Source organism: Puma concolor, chromosome A2, assembly GCF_028749965.1.
Source record: "Puma concolor isolate L17-30 chromosome A2, mPumCon1.1.hap2, whole genome shotgun sequence".
NCBI lineage: Eukaryota > Metazoa > Chordata > Mammalia > Carnivora > Felidae > Puma > Puma concolor.
The window spans coordinates 38,502,092-38,518,979 of record NC_141668.1 but is presented as its reverse complement, the minus strand read 5'-3'; the positions used below and the strand labels follow the sequence as shown (position 1 = coordinate 38,518,979).

The 16,888-nt window shown below is 37.8% G+C and overlaps 1 long non-coding RNA gene across 1 annotated transcript in view; it reads left to right on the top strand.

The window, feature by feature from the left end:
* The window catches only part of LOC147583108 (uncharacterized), a 73,224-nt gene that overhangs the window by 6,818 nt on the left and 49,518 nt on the right, over positions 1–16,888 (top strand). The window contains exon 2 of the long non-coding RNA XR_015242831.1: positions 7,143–7,213. This is a non-coding gene — a long non-coding RNA (uncharacterized LOC147583108). The remainder of the gene's footprint in view (positions 1–7,142; positions 7,214–16,888) is intronic.

Genomic DNA, 16,888 nt, shown 5'->3' with positions numbered 1-16,888 from the left:
TGGAATTTGGGGTTTTATTATGAGAGCAATGGGAGGTCATGAAAGGATTTAAGCAAGGGGCTGGTGTGGAGAAAGCACCTTGGAATGGGGTAACATGCCTCAAAGACTCTAGATTCTCTGTGAGTTTAGCCTCCATAAATATTCTAACCTTTTTCTTTCTTTTTCATATTATCAGTGTGCAGTGTTAATGAACAAATACCAACCTAGTGAAGTTAAAGACCTATTTGGATTTATTCACCAATTCATGAATCAGGCAACATTCTGTTTAACAAACAGAAGGGTGCTCCCCCCGAAGAACCTAAAAATGGAAGTCTTCTATAGGCAGAAATGGGGCAAGACAAGAAAGTTACTAACAAAAGAAAAGACAGAATTGTTTCAGGCAAGGTCACCTTCCCTTAGGGGAAAGGGTAGGAGGTCTTATCAAGCAGATTATCTCCCAAATGCTGATCAGGAAATTCCACACTGATTGGTTTCAAATTCCACTCCTGGGACAGGCTGAAACTGCAATTAAGTTAGGTATGAAGGTGGGGTTTAGCAAGTGACTCTGTTTTGGGGCTGTTTCTGCTTAACAATAGTCAAATCTATTTTTATTTTCAAATAAATGATGATGAATCTTTGAATATATAAAGATAAATAATTGCCAAAGGGAGACCAAAAAGGTACTATTACTGAGAAAACAGAAAAATTTATTGAATTATTTCTGTAATGAAAATTTCTACTATACTATTTGCCTTGATCCATTCTGAAATTTTGTCCCTTTTAAGATGACAGATTGTATTCTTTTAGTGCCTACTCTATAAAACACTAATTTGTTTTTATCATGTTTAAACTCCTTTTATACTCAGGGAGAGCCCCAATCTCTTTCATGTTCAGACAATCCAAATCCTTACTTACTTACTTACTTACTTACTTACTTACTTACTTACTTACTTATTTATTTATTATTTTTAGTATTACCTCCTCCCAGCCTTTATACATCTGGATCAGAAATGCCAGTTTCTTTGAGGATATTACTCTGCAAGTCCATTCATCCCTACTTAGTCAAGTCTTCAAAGAAATGGAATAACATAGCCAAATATTTACTTACTCACACTTCTCTTACATCTGTCTTTTTTTTTTTAATTTAAATCCAGGTTAGTTAACATATAGTGTAATAATGATTTCAGGAATAGAATTTAATGACTCATCACTTACATGTAACACCCAGTGCTGAGTTTAACAAGTGCCCTCCTTAATGTCCATCACCCATTTAGCTCATCCCCCCATCCAACACCCTGCCAGCAACCCTTAGTTTGTTCTTTGTATTTAAGAGTCTCTTATGGTTTGTCTCCCTCTCTGTTTTTATCTTTTTTTTTTCTGTTTTTATCTTAATTTTGCTTCCCTTCTGCTATATTCTTCTGTTTTGTTTCTTAAATTCCACATTTGAGTGAAATCACATATTTGTCTTTCTCTGACTTAGTTTGCTTAGCCTAATACACTCTAGTTCCATCCACATTGTTGTAAATGGCAAGATTTCATTCTTTTTAGTGGCTGAGTAATATTCCAGTGTGTGTGTGTGTGTGTGTGTGTGTGTGTGTGTGTGTGTGTGTGTGTACATACACCATATCTTCTTTATCCATTCATCAGTTGATGGACATTTGGGCTCTTTCCATACTTTGCTATTGTTGACAGTGCTGCTGTAAACATTGGGGTGCATGTGCCCCTTCAAATCAGCACACGTGTATCCTTTGGATAAATACCTAGTGGTGCTATTGTCGGGTCATTGGGTAGTTCTATTTTTAACTTTTTAAGGAATCTCCATACTGTTTTCCAGAGTGCCTGCACCAGTTTGCATTGCCACCAGCAGTGTAAAAGGGTCCCTCATTCTCCACATCCTCACCAACATCTGTTGTTGCCTGAGTTGTTAATTTTAGCCATTCTGACAGGTGTGAGGTGGTATCTCATTGTGGTTTTGACTTGTATTTCCCTGATAATGACTGATGTTGAGCATCTTTTCTGTGTTTGTTAGCCATCTGAATGTCTTCTTTGGAAAAGTGCCTATGTCTTTTACCCATTTCTCTACTGGATTATTTTTTTGGGGGTGTTGAGTTTGATAAGTTCTTTATAGATTTTGGATACTAAACCCTTTATCTGATATGTCATTTGCAAATATCTTCTCCCATTCCATCAGTTGCCTTTTAGTTTTGCTGATTGTCAAAGATTAGTTAGCCATATATTTGTGTGTCCATTTCTGGGTTCTCTTTTCTGTTCCATTGATCTAAGTGTCTGTTTTTGTGCCAGTACCATACTGTCTTGTTTATAGCTTTGTAATACATATTGAAGTCCAGAATTGTGGTGCTTCCAGCTTTGGTTTTCTTTTTCAGGATTGCTTTGGCTATTTGGGGTCTTTTCTGGTTCCATACAGATTTTAGAATTGTTTGTTTTAGCTCTGTGAAGAATGCTGGTGTTATTTTGATAGATAGGGATTGCATTGAATATGTAGATTGCTTTGGGTAGTATTGACATTTTAACAATAGTTGTTCTTCCAATCTAAGAGTTTGGAATATTTTTCCATTTTTTTGTGTCTTCTTCAATTTCTTTCATAAGCTTTCTATAGTTTTCACTGTTTAGATTTTTCACCTCTTTAGTTAGGTTTATTCCTGGTATTTTATGGTTTTTGGTGCAATTGTAAATGGGATCAATTCCTTGTTTTCTCTTTCATTTGCTTCATTATCGGTGTATGGAAAGCCAACTGATTTCTGTACATTGATTTTATATACTGTGACTTGGCTGAATTCTGGTATCTGTTCTAGCAGGTTTTTTTGGTGAAATCTTTTAGGTTATCCACATACAGCAACATATCATCCATGAAGAGTATAAGTTTGACTTCTTCCTTATACATTTTGGTGCCTTTTATTTCTTTTTGTTGTATGATTGCTGAGGCTAGGACTTTCAACCCTATGTTAAATAGCAGTGGACAGTGGTAAGAGTGGACATCCCTGGTGTGTTCCTGACCTTAGGGGGAAAGCTCTCAGTTTTTCCCCATTGAGGATATAGCTATGGGTCTTCATATATGAGATGTTGAGGTATGTAGAGGTATGTTGAGGTATGTTCCTTCTATCCTTACTTTCTTGAGGGTTTTTATCAAGAAAGGGTGCTGTATTTTGTCAAATTCCTTTTCTACATCTGTTGAGAGGATCATGTGGTTCTGATCTTTTCTTTTATTAATATGATATATCATACTGATTGATTTGTGGATATTGAATGAGGTCTGCATCCCAGGAATAAATCCCACTTGATTGTGGTGAATAATTCTTTTAATATGTTGTTGGATCCGGTTTGCTAGTATCTTGTTTAGAATTTTTTCATCCAGGGGCGCCTGGGTGGCTCAGTCGGTTGAGTGTCCAACTTCGGCTCAGGTCATGATCTCTCAGTCTGTGAGTTCAAGCCCCACATGGGGCTCTGTGCTGACAGCTTGGAGCTTGGAGTTCGGAGCCTGGAGCCTGCTTCGGATTCTCTGTCTCTCCCTCTCTCTCTCCATCCCTCCCCCACTCATGCTCTCTCTCTCTCTGTCAAAAATAAATAAACATTAAAAAAATTTTTTTTAAAGAATTTTTTTCATCCATGTTCATCAGGGAAATTGGTCTGTAGTTCTTTTTAGTGAGATCTTTGTCTGATTTTGGAATCAAGGTAATGGTGGCTTCATAGAATGAGTCTGGAAGTTGTTCTTTCATTTCTGTTTTTTGGAACAGCTTCAGAAAGAATGGGTGTTAACTCTTCTTTAAATGTTTGGTAGCACTCCCCTGGAAAGCCATCCGTCCCTGGACTCTTGTTTTTTTGGGAGATTTTTGTTTACTGATTCAATTTCTTTACTGGTTATGGGTCTGTTCAAATTTCCCATTTCTTTTCTATTTCTATTTCTTTCTGATTCATTTTTGGTATTTTATATGTTTCTAGGAATTTGTCCATTGCTTCCAGATTGCCCAATTTGTTGGCATATAATTGCTCATAATAGTCTTTTACTATTATTAGTATTTCTGCAGTGTTGGTTGTGATCTCTCCTCTTTCATTCATAATTTTAGTTGGGTCCTTTCCTTTTTCATTTTGTTCAGTCTGACTAGGGGTTTATCAGTTTTGTTAATTCTTTCAAAGAACCAGTTCCCGTTTTTTTTTATCTGGTCTACTATTTTTTGTTTTGTTTTGTTTTGTTTTCTGATATCATTGATTTCTGCTCTAATTTTTATTATTTCCCTTCTTCTGCTGGTTTTGGGCTTTATTTACTGTTCTTTTTCCAGCTCTCTTAGGTGTAAGATTAGGTTGTGTATTTGAGACCTTTCTTCCTTCTTTAGGAAAGCCTGGATTGCTGTTTACTTCCCTCTTATGACCACCTTTGTGGCATTCCAGAGGTTCCGGGCTGTTGTGTTTTCATTTTTATTGACTTCTATGTTCTTTTTAATTTCCTTTTTAATTTCTTGGTTAACCCATTCATTCTTTAGTAGGATGTTCTTTAATCTCCAAGTATTCATAGTCTTTCCAAATTTTTTCTTGTGGTTGATTTCGAGTTTCATAACATTGTGGTCTGAAAATATGCAAGGTGTGATCTCGACCTTTTTGTACTTGTTGAAGGCTGATTTGTGACCCAGTATGTGATCTATTCTGGAGAATCTCCTATGTACACTCGAGGAGAATGTGTATTCTTTTGCTGTAGGATGAAATGTTCTGAATATATCTGTTAAGTCCATCTGGCCCAGTATGTCATTCAAAGCCATTGTTTCCTTGTTGATTTGCTGTTTAGATGATCTGCCCATTGTTGTAAGTGGGGCGTTAAAGTTCCCTATTATTATGGTATTATGATCAATGAGTTTCTTTATGTTTGTGATTAATTGATTTATATATTTGGGTTCTCTTCATTGGGAGCATAAATATTCATAATTTTTAGATCTTCTTGGTGGATAGATCCCTTAGTTATGATATAATGCCCTTTTTCATCTCTTGTTACAGTCTTTATTTTAAAATCTAGTTTGTTTGATATAAGTATGGTTACTCCAGCTTTCTTTTGATGACCATTAGCATGATAGACGATTCTCCATCCCCTTACTTTCAATCTGCAGGTGTCTTTAGGTAAAAAATGAGTCTCTTATAGACTCTTAAAAACTGAGAACAAACTGAGGGTTGATGGGGGGTGGGAGGGAGGGGAGGGTGGGTGATGGGCATTGAGGAGAGCACCTGTTGGGATGAGCACTGGGTGCTGTATGGAAACCAATTTGACAATAAATTTCATATTAATAAAAAAAATCCAAAATAAATAAATAAATAAAACAATAGGTTATGCCACAGTGTTGACTTTTAGATAGTCCATACAATTTTTCTTTTTACACAATATGATTTTCTGACAAGTCGAACAAGTGGTATTTTTATTGCAGAGGAGTCCTCTAAAAATAAATCTTTCATATTTGGTTAAATAAAATAAAATAAAATAAAATAAAATAAAATAAAATGACTCTCTTGTAAGCAGCATATAGATGGGTCTTGTTTTATTATCCATTCTTATACCCCATGTCTTTTGATTGGAACCTTTAGTTCCAAATGTAAATTAGTCAATTTACATTTAGAGTGAGTACTGAAATATATGAACTTGGTGCCATTATGTTAACTGTAGAGTTTCTGGTGATGTTCTCTGGTCCTTTCTAGTCTTTATTGCTTTTGGTCTTTTTTGTTTTGTTCATCTTTACTACACTCAAAGAGTCCCCCTTAAAATTTCCTGCAGAGCTGGTTCAGTGGTCTTAAACTCCTTCAGTTTTTGTTGTTGTTGTTGTTGGCTTTGTTTTGTTTTGTTTTGTTTGGTCTGGGAAACTCTATCTCTTCTATTTTGAATGACACCCTTACTCAATAAAAAATTCTTAGCTGCATATTTTCACAATTCAGCATGTTGAATATAAACTACCACTCCTGGGGCGCCTGGGTGGTGCAGTCGGTTAAGCGTCCGACTTCAGCCAGGTCACGATCTCGCGGTCCGTGAGTTCGAGCCCCGCGTCAGGCTCTGGGCTGATGGCTCAGAGCCTGGAGCCTGTTTCCGATTCTGTGTCTCCCTCTCTCTCTGCCCCTCCCCCGTTCATGCTCTGTCTTTCTCTGTCCCAAAAATAAATAAACGTTGAAAAAAAAATTAAAAAAAAAAAATAAACTGCCACTCCTTTCTGGTCTGCCGAATTTCTGTGGATAGATCTCCTGTGAACCTGATCTCTCTTCCTTTATAGGTTAAGGACTTTTTTTCCCCTTGCTGCTTTCATAATTCTTTCCTTGTCTGTGTATTTTGTGAATTTGACTTTGATATGCCTTGCTGATGGTAGGTTTTTGTTGAATCTAATGGAAGTTCTCTGTGCTTCTTGGGTTTTGATGTTCTTCCCCAGAATAGGAAAGTTTTCCAGTTTAATTGCTCACATAAACCTTCTGCCCATTTTTCTCTCTCTTCATCTTCTGGGACTCCTATGTTTTGGATGTTCTTCCTTTTTAATAAGTCACTGAGCTCTCAAAGTCTTATACCATGATCTTTTGTCTTTGTTTCCCTCTTTTGTTTTGCTTCATTATTCTTTATAATTTTATCTTTTATATTGCTGATTCACTGTTCTGCTTTGTCTGTCCTTGCCATTGTGGCATCCATTTGAGATTACACCTCAGTTATAGCATTTTTAATTTCAACCTGATTAGAGTTTATTTCTTTGATCGCCACAGAAAGGTGTTTTCTATGTTTTTTTCAACCCCAGTTAGTATTCTTATTATTATGGCTCTAAATTCTAGTTCTGACATTTAGTATATCAGTGTTGATTATGTCCCTGGCTGTCATATCTTCCTGTTCTTTCTTTTGGGGTGAATTCCTTCATTTTGTCATTTTGGATGAAGCAAAAAAAAAAAAAATGATAAAATTAAAAAATTTAAAACAAAACAAAAAAATAAATAAAGGAAGCTAGATACTAGGTGTGTTTCAGTCCTCTTGTTGAAAGAAGCTTGATACAATAGAGAAAAATGGAAAGGAAAGAAAAAGTAAGAAAAAATTGAAAAATTAAATAATAAAATTGAATAAAATAAATGAAATAGAGTAAAAATTTTTTAAAAATAAAAGATAAAGTAAAAAAACAAAAACAAATTTTTCTTTTTCTGTATCCAAGAAAAAGAGAGAAGAGAAAGAAAGAAAAAAGAAAACAATGTAAGCAAGAATAGAAGCAAAGAAAATGAACAAGTAAGTGAGCCCAACAGAAAAAAACCCAAATGAAGTTACATCCAGTTTTCCCTCATGAAACTATGAAACACTCTATAGTCTGTACACTAAGCAGGTGGAGTGACTTGTGCTTATCTTCTGGGGGATGTGCTTGGAGGGCTCAGTTTGGTGGGACTTGGTGTAATGGCTCCGTTCTCCACTAGCTTAGCTTAGTGGGGTGGACCCCTGTGTGTGGGGATGGGGGAGAGGTAGAAATGGCTTCGCCCGGCTCCCTAGTCTCTGGCACAGGAAGTTTGCACTCTTATTGACCCGCTATCAAGCACCCCTCCTTTGTCTTAGGCTTCTGTCCACTCTCTGCCTCTACCCTACCCGTGTCTAAGCTGTTTGTCTGCCAGGCATCAGCTCCCTCCACAGTTTTATCTCAGATGGCATTGTGTTACAAAACCCCACACTTCAGAGACCCCTGCAGCTTGGACCCATGCTGACTTTCTGAGGGTTGGTCTCACTGAGCAGTGGCTGGGTGCATGCTTGCCACAGAAAATATTCATGTGATAGTGTAGTGGCAGAGGTTCAAAGAATAAGGCAAATCACAAAACACAGCTGGTGCCACATTTCCCTGCACTCTGGCATCTTTGTCTCAATACCAGCAAACATGGCTGCTCTCCAGGGTCACAGGGTCACTGGGACCTTTGCCTGTGGGGAGGCGCTATGGCCTCTACCAAATGCACTCCAAGCATGGTAACCGCTTCTTCCCATGTGGCACATGGACTCCTCAGACCACATTGTCTTCTCCTGGGGATTCTCCCTACTTCCTCACCAGAGCACTCCCAGGCACTGAACTCTGAAACTTCAAACACTCTGCTCCAATGTTGATAGAATCCTGGTGGTATTGAAACCTTCTCCTTTCTTCCAATCAATGGTCTTGGGGAACATATTTCTAGTTCAGTATCCTGTGAATGGTTTCACTCTTTATCTCTCTTTCTCTCCAGCTACTTTCAGGGGGAGTGATTTTGCATGATCCCAGTGCAACACACTCTCCCCTTTTTCTTTCTCTGTTCTCTGTAAAAAAAAAAAAACCTCCCTACCCTCCATGGATTTTCTCTCCCCCAGTTCACCTCTCTACACTGTGTACCTGCCGAGTTTTGTGGCTCAAGTTATGCAGACTGTTACATTAATCCTCAGATCAATATCCATGTGTTCAAAATTATTTGGTGCTGGTCTAGCTGCATTTCAGGGACAGTACAAGCTCAGGGTCTCCATGCTGCTCCACCATCTTAACTACTCCCTGGTCTTAGGTCTGTCTTAATTCATCTTTACTCTTTGTGGCTTAAGGTCCAAATGGAAAGGTGAATTATCTGCAAATGTCCTACATGTAGGGAGGTATTTCAGTTAGAGGTTGTTGGCCGCAAGTAACAGACCAATAAAAGATGAATGTATTAGAAGAATTTGCTAACCAGATTTCAGAAGGAACAAGAATCAGGGCTATTTTAACATCTCTGTAGCAGTCTTATCAGGGGGCTTTGGAGACACTTTGCTTCACATGTTTGAGATGAATACATTAATGTATTATGGCAATGGCTTCATCTTAACATTGTAAGTATAATTTAAAATACCAAAAAGAGGGGTGCCTAGGTGGCTCAGTCAGTTGAACATCTGACTCTTGATTTCAGTTCGGGTCATGATCCCAGGGTTGTGGGATGGACCCCTATGTTGGGCTCTGTGCTGAGCATGGAGCCTGCTTAAGGCTCTCTCTCTCTCTCTCTCTCTCTCTCTCTCTCTGCTCCTCTCCCTTGCTCTCTCTCACTTTCTCCCTCTCCACCACCAACAACAAGATGCCAAAAAGAAAAAGGTCAAAAATCCAAATAAAAAAGAATCTAGCACACAGAAAAGAACCTACTATTCATATTTTTGGAAGGCAACCTGACTGTATAATTATAGCTTGGAAAGTTATCATGTCCTTTGATCCAGTAGTCTTAACCTCATAACAATTAAAAAAAAAAAGGTTTGTGTTAATAAGTTTACACTTTTGGCATATTTCCAAAATGGATTTGACTTTCATTTGGAGAATACCTTCATAAATTATGATTGTATGGAATTGAAAATTTGATCAACATTTCAAAATATTTTGGATAGCTTTGTGACCATGGGATTGATTTAATACTCTCAATCAAATTTGTGACTTAGGGTTTCAGCAATCCCTCCCAAGGGGCACCATTCCTAAAGATGTGCAGTCTGAGTACATGACTTAGGCAGAAAACATTAATTCACAAAGAGCTGCATTAAAGCTAGCTCCCTGAATCTGAGACTCACATATATACCTCTGCCTCCATCTAAGAGTGCTTTAAACTTGGAATTTGAATCAAACTTAGCACCAAGTCTTATGAAGTGAAAGGTCACTTATTTAATGGCATAATTTTAATTAAATGATAATGGTTCTTTGTGTTATATAAAAAGAAAGTAAGCAAGTTCCAAAATGGAAGACTGAAAAACTAATTCTCATGAGGAAATCAGACTTAGGAACACGGACAGCAAAGTTCTTATTAATTACTTTTTTTAATGAAAATTTATTTTGTTCCATTTGCCTCTGCATTAACTTTTATAATGGAGTATATTTCCTATATTTATATTAAGTTTTTAATTACAGTAAGTGTTGCTGAATCATCTTACCCAGAATGTGCAAAACAGAACAGGAATACTGAAGACATATTGCTATTGGAACTTAAGATAAACTGTATTGATCATGAAAACTCACTTTTCAATACTTACTATTTTAAAAACAAATTTTTAAGTTATATAATATTAATGCAAACTCAAAACTATTTTTGCTTCATTATTGGCCATTTCTCTCTCAAACTGAAAATGCTTCTTGTCTCTGTAGATAGGGCTATAAATGTTCATTATTCAGTTTATGGTTAACTATGGTTGGTTAATTTAAATAATAGGAAGTAGAGCAACTTTGTGGAGATTCTCACTAAAGTGAAAATAAAGACAAATTTAATATGCACATAGATAGGCTGGTCCATTGTTTATGTTTGGGTGATCTGGTACTGGTTGCTCCCCTCTTTTCAACATTTATCTATCTCTATTTCTTCCTTATTTTCACTTTCTGTAAAAACTTTAAACCTGGTTTTAGCCAAATTGTTCTATTGAAAATGTTGTGAGAAATCCAACGATTTTTAACTGCTAGTACCAATAATTTTTAATATATTATTAACTGAAGTTTAACATAACACGTTGAAAATTACATAGATCATAACTATACATCTCAATGAATTCTCTCATCTAAAAGTAACCACTATCCTTACCTTTTATGGTTTAGTTTTGCCTGAGTTTTAAACTTCATGTAAATACAATCATACAATTCTCTCTTTCTGACTTCTTTGCTCCACAGTGCATTTAAAAACATTTTTTTTATTGTTTATTTGTTTATTGAGAGACAGAGCACAAATGGGGGAGGTGCAGAGAGAAAGGGAGACACAGGATTTCATGTAGGCTCTAGGCTCTGAGCTGTCAGCACAGAGCCCGATGTGGGGCTCAAACACATATGTGTGTGTGTGTGTGTGTGTGTGTGTGTGTGTGTGTGTGTATATGTGTGTGTATATGTGTACATAGATAGATATAGATAGATATAAAAAGGAGTGGAATGGATTGCTATGTCGTAGAATAAATATTCCAACTTCTGTGGACAATGCCAAATTTTTCTCAAAATGGTGGTAACAGCTTATGCCTCAACCAGTGGTATATGAGACTTCGTTATACAAACGTTATTCTGAGTCTTGAATTTTAACTCTTTCAGTAGGTGATTAATAATATCTCATTGCATTTTTATTTGCACTTCCCTGATTACTAATGAAATTTGTCACTTTTAACATTCTGTTTGGATTTCTTTCTTTTTTCTTTTTTTCTTGTGTGTGTGTGTGTGTGTGTGTGTGTGTGTGTAGTGCTGTTTCAAGGCTCCTCCTCATTTTTTTTAATGGGCTGATTTTTCCTATTGCTTTGTAGTTATATGTATCCCCATATCTCCTCCCAGTCTGTGGCTTGCCTTTTTACTGTCTTAAATGTGTCTTTTGATCAACATACATTTTTAATTTCAATGAAATCAAATTTGTCAATTTTTCCCTTTGCTATTAGTGTTACCAGTAGGAGTGTCTGCATTGTATGAATGGAAGTCTCAGTTCTTGGATTCCCTAGGTAAAGATTTATGCGAGGATTCTGCAGTGGAATAAAGACAGAAGGAAAGTAGCAAGCACAAAACAGTTTATTAAAGGAGAAGCACACTCTCAAGGTGGGAGAGCAGGCAGGTTTCCAACACGGTACCAGCCCAGAGGTTGTTTGGGGATTGGACGCTATTGGGACTTTCTGGGCTGGGAGGAGCTGTGGCGCACAGTGGGGTGGTTTCTAATGGAGGCTGTTTCCAATCATTTTCAACCATTGACAAGATTTGTACCAGAACTGTCATGGCAGTCTTTCTCCAGTGGGGATGGAGAGCCATGCTCTGCACATGTGGCTCTTGGTCTGTCAGCGCCAAGGTCTTGGAAGCAGCAGGATCTGGATGTTGTGTCCCAGGTTTCTAATGTGTAACCTATTTATCACTCTTCTTGTCTCCCCTCCGCTCCTGTCTCTATAATCATTCCCTCTCCCACATCAAGGTCGTGGGACTCTGCCTGGGGGTGTTCCTTCCACTGCTCACATCTAGCTTCTACCTAATATTAGTACTTTTTACATTCTGTTGAAGAAGTCATTTTCTTATCCTGGAGGCATGAGGGTATTTCCCATATCATCTTCTAAATGTTTTATTGATTTACCTTTTAAAAATCACTTTTGGATGTTGTGGGGATTAGAGAACAAGTCAAACAAGGCTTGTATAGAGTGTTATCTAGGAAAAGTGGAGATCTTAAGTTCGATATAAATGGTTCCAAGTCAAGGACCCAAGCAGCTTTTACTGAAAAAAAAAAATTACATAGACTGAAGTTCAGAAGAAGGGAGATATAAATAGCATTTTGAAGGACAATGATGGTTGTGGATCCTGGCATTAGCGGGCTTTGTGATTTGCTACTAATTGGATTGCAGTATTCCTGAGTGTGTTAAGGAATGAATTGTTTTGGGATGTGAGGGATGCAAACCCAGCTTCCCTGAAGACCATAAGGGGGAGCAGCTCACCTTACTCAGAGAAAGGGCTTTGAACGCCTTCCTTGTAAGAAAGGCAATATATTTCAGCTAAGAAATAGATGTTTGGAGAAAGTCATAGTGCTGTTTTTTCATAGTTGGATTTTTATCTGAATTCTGGTGTGTTTTTCACTGAACAGAAACTAAAACATGAGCCATTTCACTGAAAGAAAAAAGTATCGAGGAAGTCAGCTTCACAATTTCTTAAAATGGAATCTATTCTACAGTTGTTCTTTTTTAAAATAACTCCAATTTCATACTTTCCAATCAGCAGTATTTTCATGAAATAGCTAACAAATGAAATAAAACTATTTATAAATATGAAGACAAATACACTGGTTCCACTTGCCTTGTTAAATTAGCTTCCAAACAAAGTGGTTTCAGTACTCTTGGTTGAAGAAATTATTAATGATTAATCAGGATTTCTGGAAAGGAGCAAGACTTGAACTGTGTCATTAATGAGTTTGATTTGTCATTTGAAAGGGCTTGAGTGAAGGAATAACAGAAGTGTGAAAGACATGGGTTGGGCTAGGTCCTTGATGGGTGGGAGATGGCTGGAAGGTTTTCCAATTTAAGTGAGGCCTGATTTGGAGGCCATCGAAAACTGGGCAGAGGCAGTGCATTTGATGCATCAGAAAATGTGGGAAACTATTGGCAAAATTGAAGAATGATGAAAACAATATTTAAGAAAGGCTACCTGTGCAGTGGTGAGCGGAAGAAGCTGCAGTGGTGATTCTTTGGACAGCAGGTCAGTGAGGAGTGTATGTGGTCAGGCAGGATAGACAGGTGCTTTCAAATCAGAAAAGCCTAGCCTCTCTGAGGCTCCTTTTTCTGTGTCATTGTTTTCAAGGCAGTTGGTCAGTAATCATTTGCTAGCAAGTGATTGAAAATTAAATCTAGGTTTAAAAACAGAATTTTTAAAACTGGACAATTACTGGATTGACTTCCAAAGCTAAGGGAGAGCTGAGTAGCCAACTGTTGGGAAAACAAGAACTGAGGCAGCTGGGGCTGGGGGCAGTGGTATTCAAGAAATGGAACTAGAGATTTAAAACCTGTGGGAACTCTTTTCCTCTCTGAGGAAGAGCAGGGTGCAGGGTGGTTTCCACTATGGAGTAATGAAGGTGGGTACTGGTGACTGTGCCCACTCCCCTGTTCCTAGTTCCTTCACCAGCAAGAACAGACTCTTCCCTTAGCTACAGTTATTAAATTCTGAGAAAAGAATTTATGAGCTAGCTTGTGATCTTAGGCAGGTTCCCTAACCTTCTGTGTCTCATGTCCTCATCTGATAGATGAGCAAAATATTAGGACCTATGTCATAGGGTTGTTGTGAAGATTGAATGCCTTAAAATAGTTACAACATTTGAAATAGTGGCCAGTGCAAAGCTGTTGTTGTTGTTGTTGTTGTTGTTGTTGTTGTTGTGTCACTGTTTTCAGGGCAGTCCTGGACCATCCCTCTGGCAGGAGTGTGTGGTTTCGTAGTTGACCTAAACATGCCTGGGAGGAGGGGAAAGGGCACTACCATTAGTACTGTGCAAATGGATGGGGAAGGAGCCATGTCCCAAAAGATGATGAGGGAAAGACAGGGGTTGTTAGGCAGACAAAAATAATAGCTTTCCTCCATTTCTCATTTGTAAAAGCTTTACTGTTGGTTTGCAACGCTACTGTGAGAATTAATAAAAATGTATATGAAGTGAATGTCACATGGCAGGCCTTTCTTAAGATAGCTATATAGTCTGCACATGAATAAAACCAAGGCGTGGGCTGGATACCAGTAATGAGAAATAATGAAATGAATATTTGGAAGGAAAATCACATGGACTTGGATTGGTTTGTGGATTGTGTTGATGGTGGACAGGCGCTGTCACGTCGGATGTTTTACCTTTTGGCTGCATCTTACAACAAAGAGCAGTCATATACATAGACATTCACGTTAAAAATAGAAGTTTTGTTAGTTCCTTCCATCCGTGGGAGGGTTCCCCTGTGTGTGGGAGGTATATCCTGCAGTCTCTCCAGCTGGGTGCTCCTCAGTCCATGCTAATAGAGACCAAGATCTCAGCATCCTGAAGGTCCTCTAGGACCCTGGGTTATGCTTCCTTTAATCACAATGACCTCTTCAGTCATCAGTTCCCAGCACGGCAAGCAGTGTGCATGGCTGGCCAAAGAGATACTGCTAATCCAACGGGTTTGTGGGAGAGGAGTCTCTATCTTTATGAGGCTAAGAGGGTATTGTGGTTCTTACCAGTGCTACCAGATAATCCAGTCATTTACTCTTTTCTCCATACAAACATTCACGCTATTTAAAATCTAAATCCAACATTTATATCATCATGTTACGTTGTTCATAATTTGGGGTCTATAAGGCTTCCACTAATTAAATGATTACTATAGTGATTGTTTTTTTTTTTTTTTAATCCATTATATGGTGAATTGAGAAGGTGAATCAGGTGTAAGAAAGATAATCCCAGACCTTCTCCAGGCTCAGAAATGTAAGAGAGGCATGAGTCAGGGATAATTCCAGGTTTTTAAAGCTTCAGCTAAGAAGCAGAAAAATATGTTTTCATTTCAAATTCTTTGGAATGTGCAAATAAGGAAGCACTCAAAGATCTTTTTGTGTGTGCTGTCCTCAAAATGAGCAAGAAAAACAACAAATAACAGCAAAACTTAGCATTGTGACATTGCTCTGAGAAAACTTTGTGAAAGGAGGAGATGTGTAAAGATTTGACTGACATAGATTATCCCTGCAGGAAAGAAAAGGCCTAGGAAGAGAAAGAGGCAGAGAAAATTGAACTTTTGATTTATCCTACAAGAGCACAGCAGACCGGAGGGAATTAAAGGGAGGAAGTCAGGAACAAAACAGGAAAGGTAAAATGTAGGGGGTAGAAAGAGAAGCTTCTATAACACAGGAGATTGTGAGATATCTTTGTCTTAAGATGATAGAAACAGGGAGGGCGACAAAACAGAAGAGTATGGAGAACAAACTGAGGGTTACTGGAGGGGTTGTGGGAGGGGGGATGGGCTAAATGGGTGAGGGGCACTAAGAAATCTACTCCTGAAATCATTGTTGCACTATATGCTAACTAATTTGGATGTAAATTTCAAAATAAATAAATAAATAAATAAATAAATAAATAAATCATAAAATTAAATAAAAAGATGATACTCCGTAATGTGTGGAAAAGTGTGAGAGTGTTTTTTTTTAAGTTTATGATTTATTTTTGAGACAGCAAGGGCGAGAGTGGTGGAGGGGCAGAGAGAGAGGGAGAGAGAGAATCCCGAGCAGGCTCTGCACTGTGTGCTCAGAGCCCGACCTGGGACTTGACTCACTAACCATAAGATCATGACTTGAGCTGAAATTAAGAGTCCAACACTTACCAACTGAGCCACCCAGGCACCCCAATGAGAGGGGTTCTCATTTCAGGGTCATTTATTTGACCTCCTGTTAGGTGTTTATGGCATTCATTGACCAGAGCTTATACCTAACGTTATTATTTCTTTATAGTCTTAATAATCCCTGGGGCTGCCATATGTTCATACCCTCCCAAACACATACCTGTGTATATATGTATAAATATTATAACTCCTTTAGAGAAGGAAGAAGCAGTTCTGGTCACACCCATTTGCGGTGTGTGCCTACGGAATGTATACCTCATTTACTCCTATATCAGTTCATGTTAACTTTATTATTAATGAATTGGTTCACTCTGCCCTTTGAGTCTGCTAAATTAGCTAATTGTATTGATCAAATGAATTCATAATCACCAGTCACCATCCTGGTTAATTAATAGCAACAGAAGCAGTGGCAGTAACAACTTCTGCCTCTCTAGTGTCTTACAATTTACAAAGTGCTCTCACAGATTTATCTTATTTGATAAATGAGCTTGCAATGCATGTAGCATACACTCAACCAGACTTTTGGCAAACAAAATGCCATATTTAAGCGGGGGCATCTCTTTTCTCACAACTACAGAGAACGACCTCTGTTCTCAGGCCCATTTCAATAAAAAATTTATGGAGACACAAAGAAAGCACTCTAGCATCCAAAATGACAGTGGTCTACCCACTGAGTATTGGAATATGCTGAAATAAAACAGGCTCCATTGGTACGTAAGATTGATTGGAAGGATTTCTATGAAATAGGAGGGTGTGGTTCATTTTTGCTTTAAAAATGTTGAACATATTTAGCACTTAGTGTTTTTGTGATTAATTTATGGCTGATAATTATTTTTAAAACAGTTTTTGGTTTCATGTTTTTCTTACAGTTTTGCTGAGGGTTCATTGACAAAAATGGTATATATTTATGGTGTACAATTTTATGAGCTTTGACTTACATATACACTGTTAAACCATCACCACAATAGAGATAATAAATATACCCATCACCCCAAAAGTGATGCCCCTTTGTAGTTCACTTTCCAAGCCCCTGCTCCCCAGACAGCCACTAATGTGCCTTCCATCACGACAGGTTAGTTTGCATTTTCTAGAGTTTTATAAAATACAGTGATGTAGTGGGTACTCTTTTTAACTTGAGAT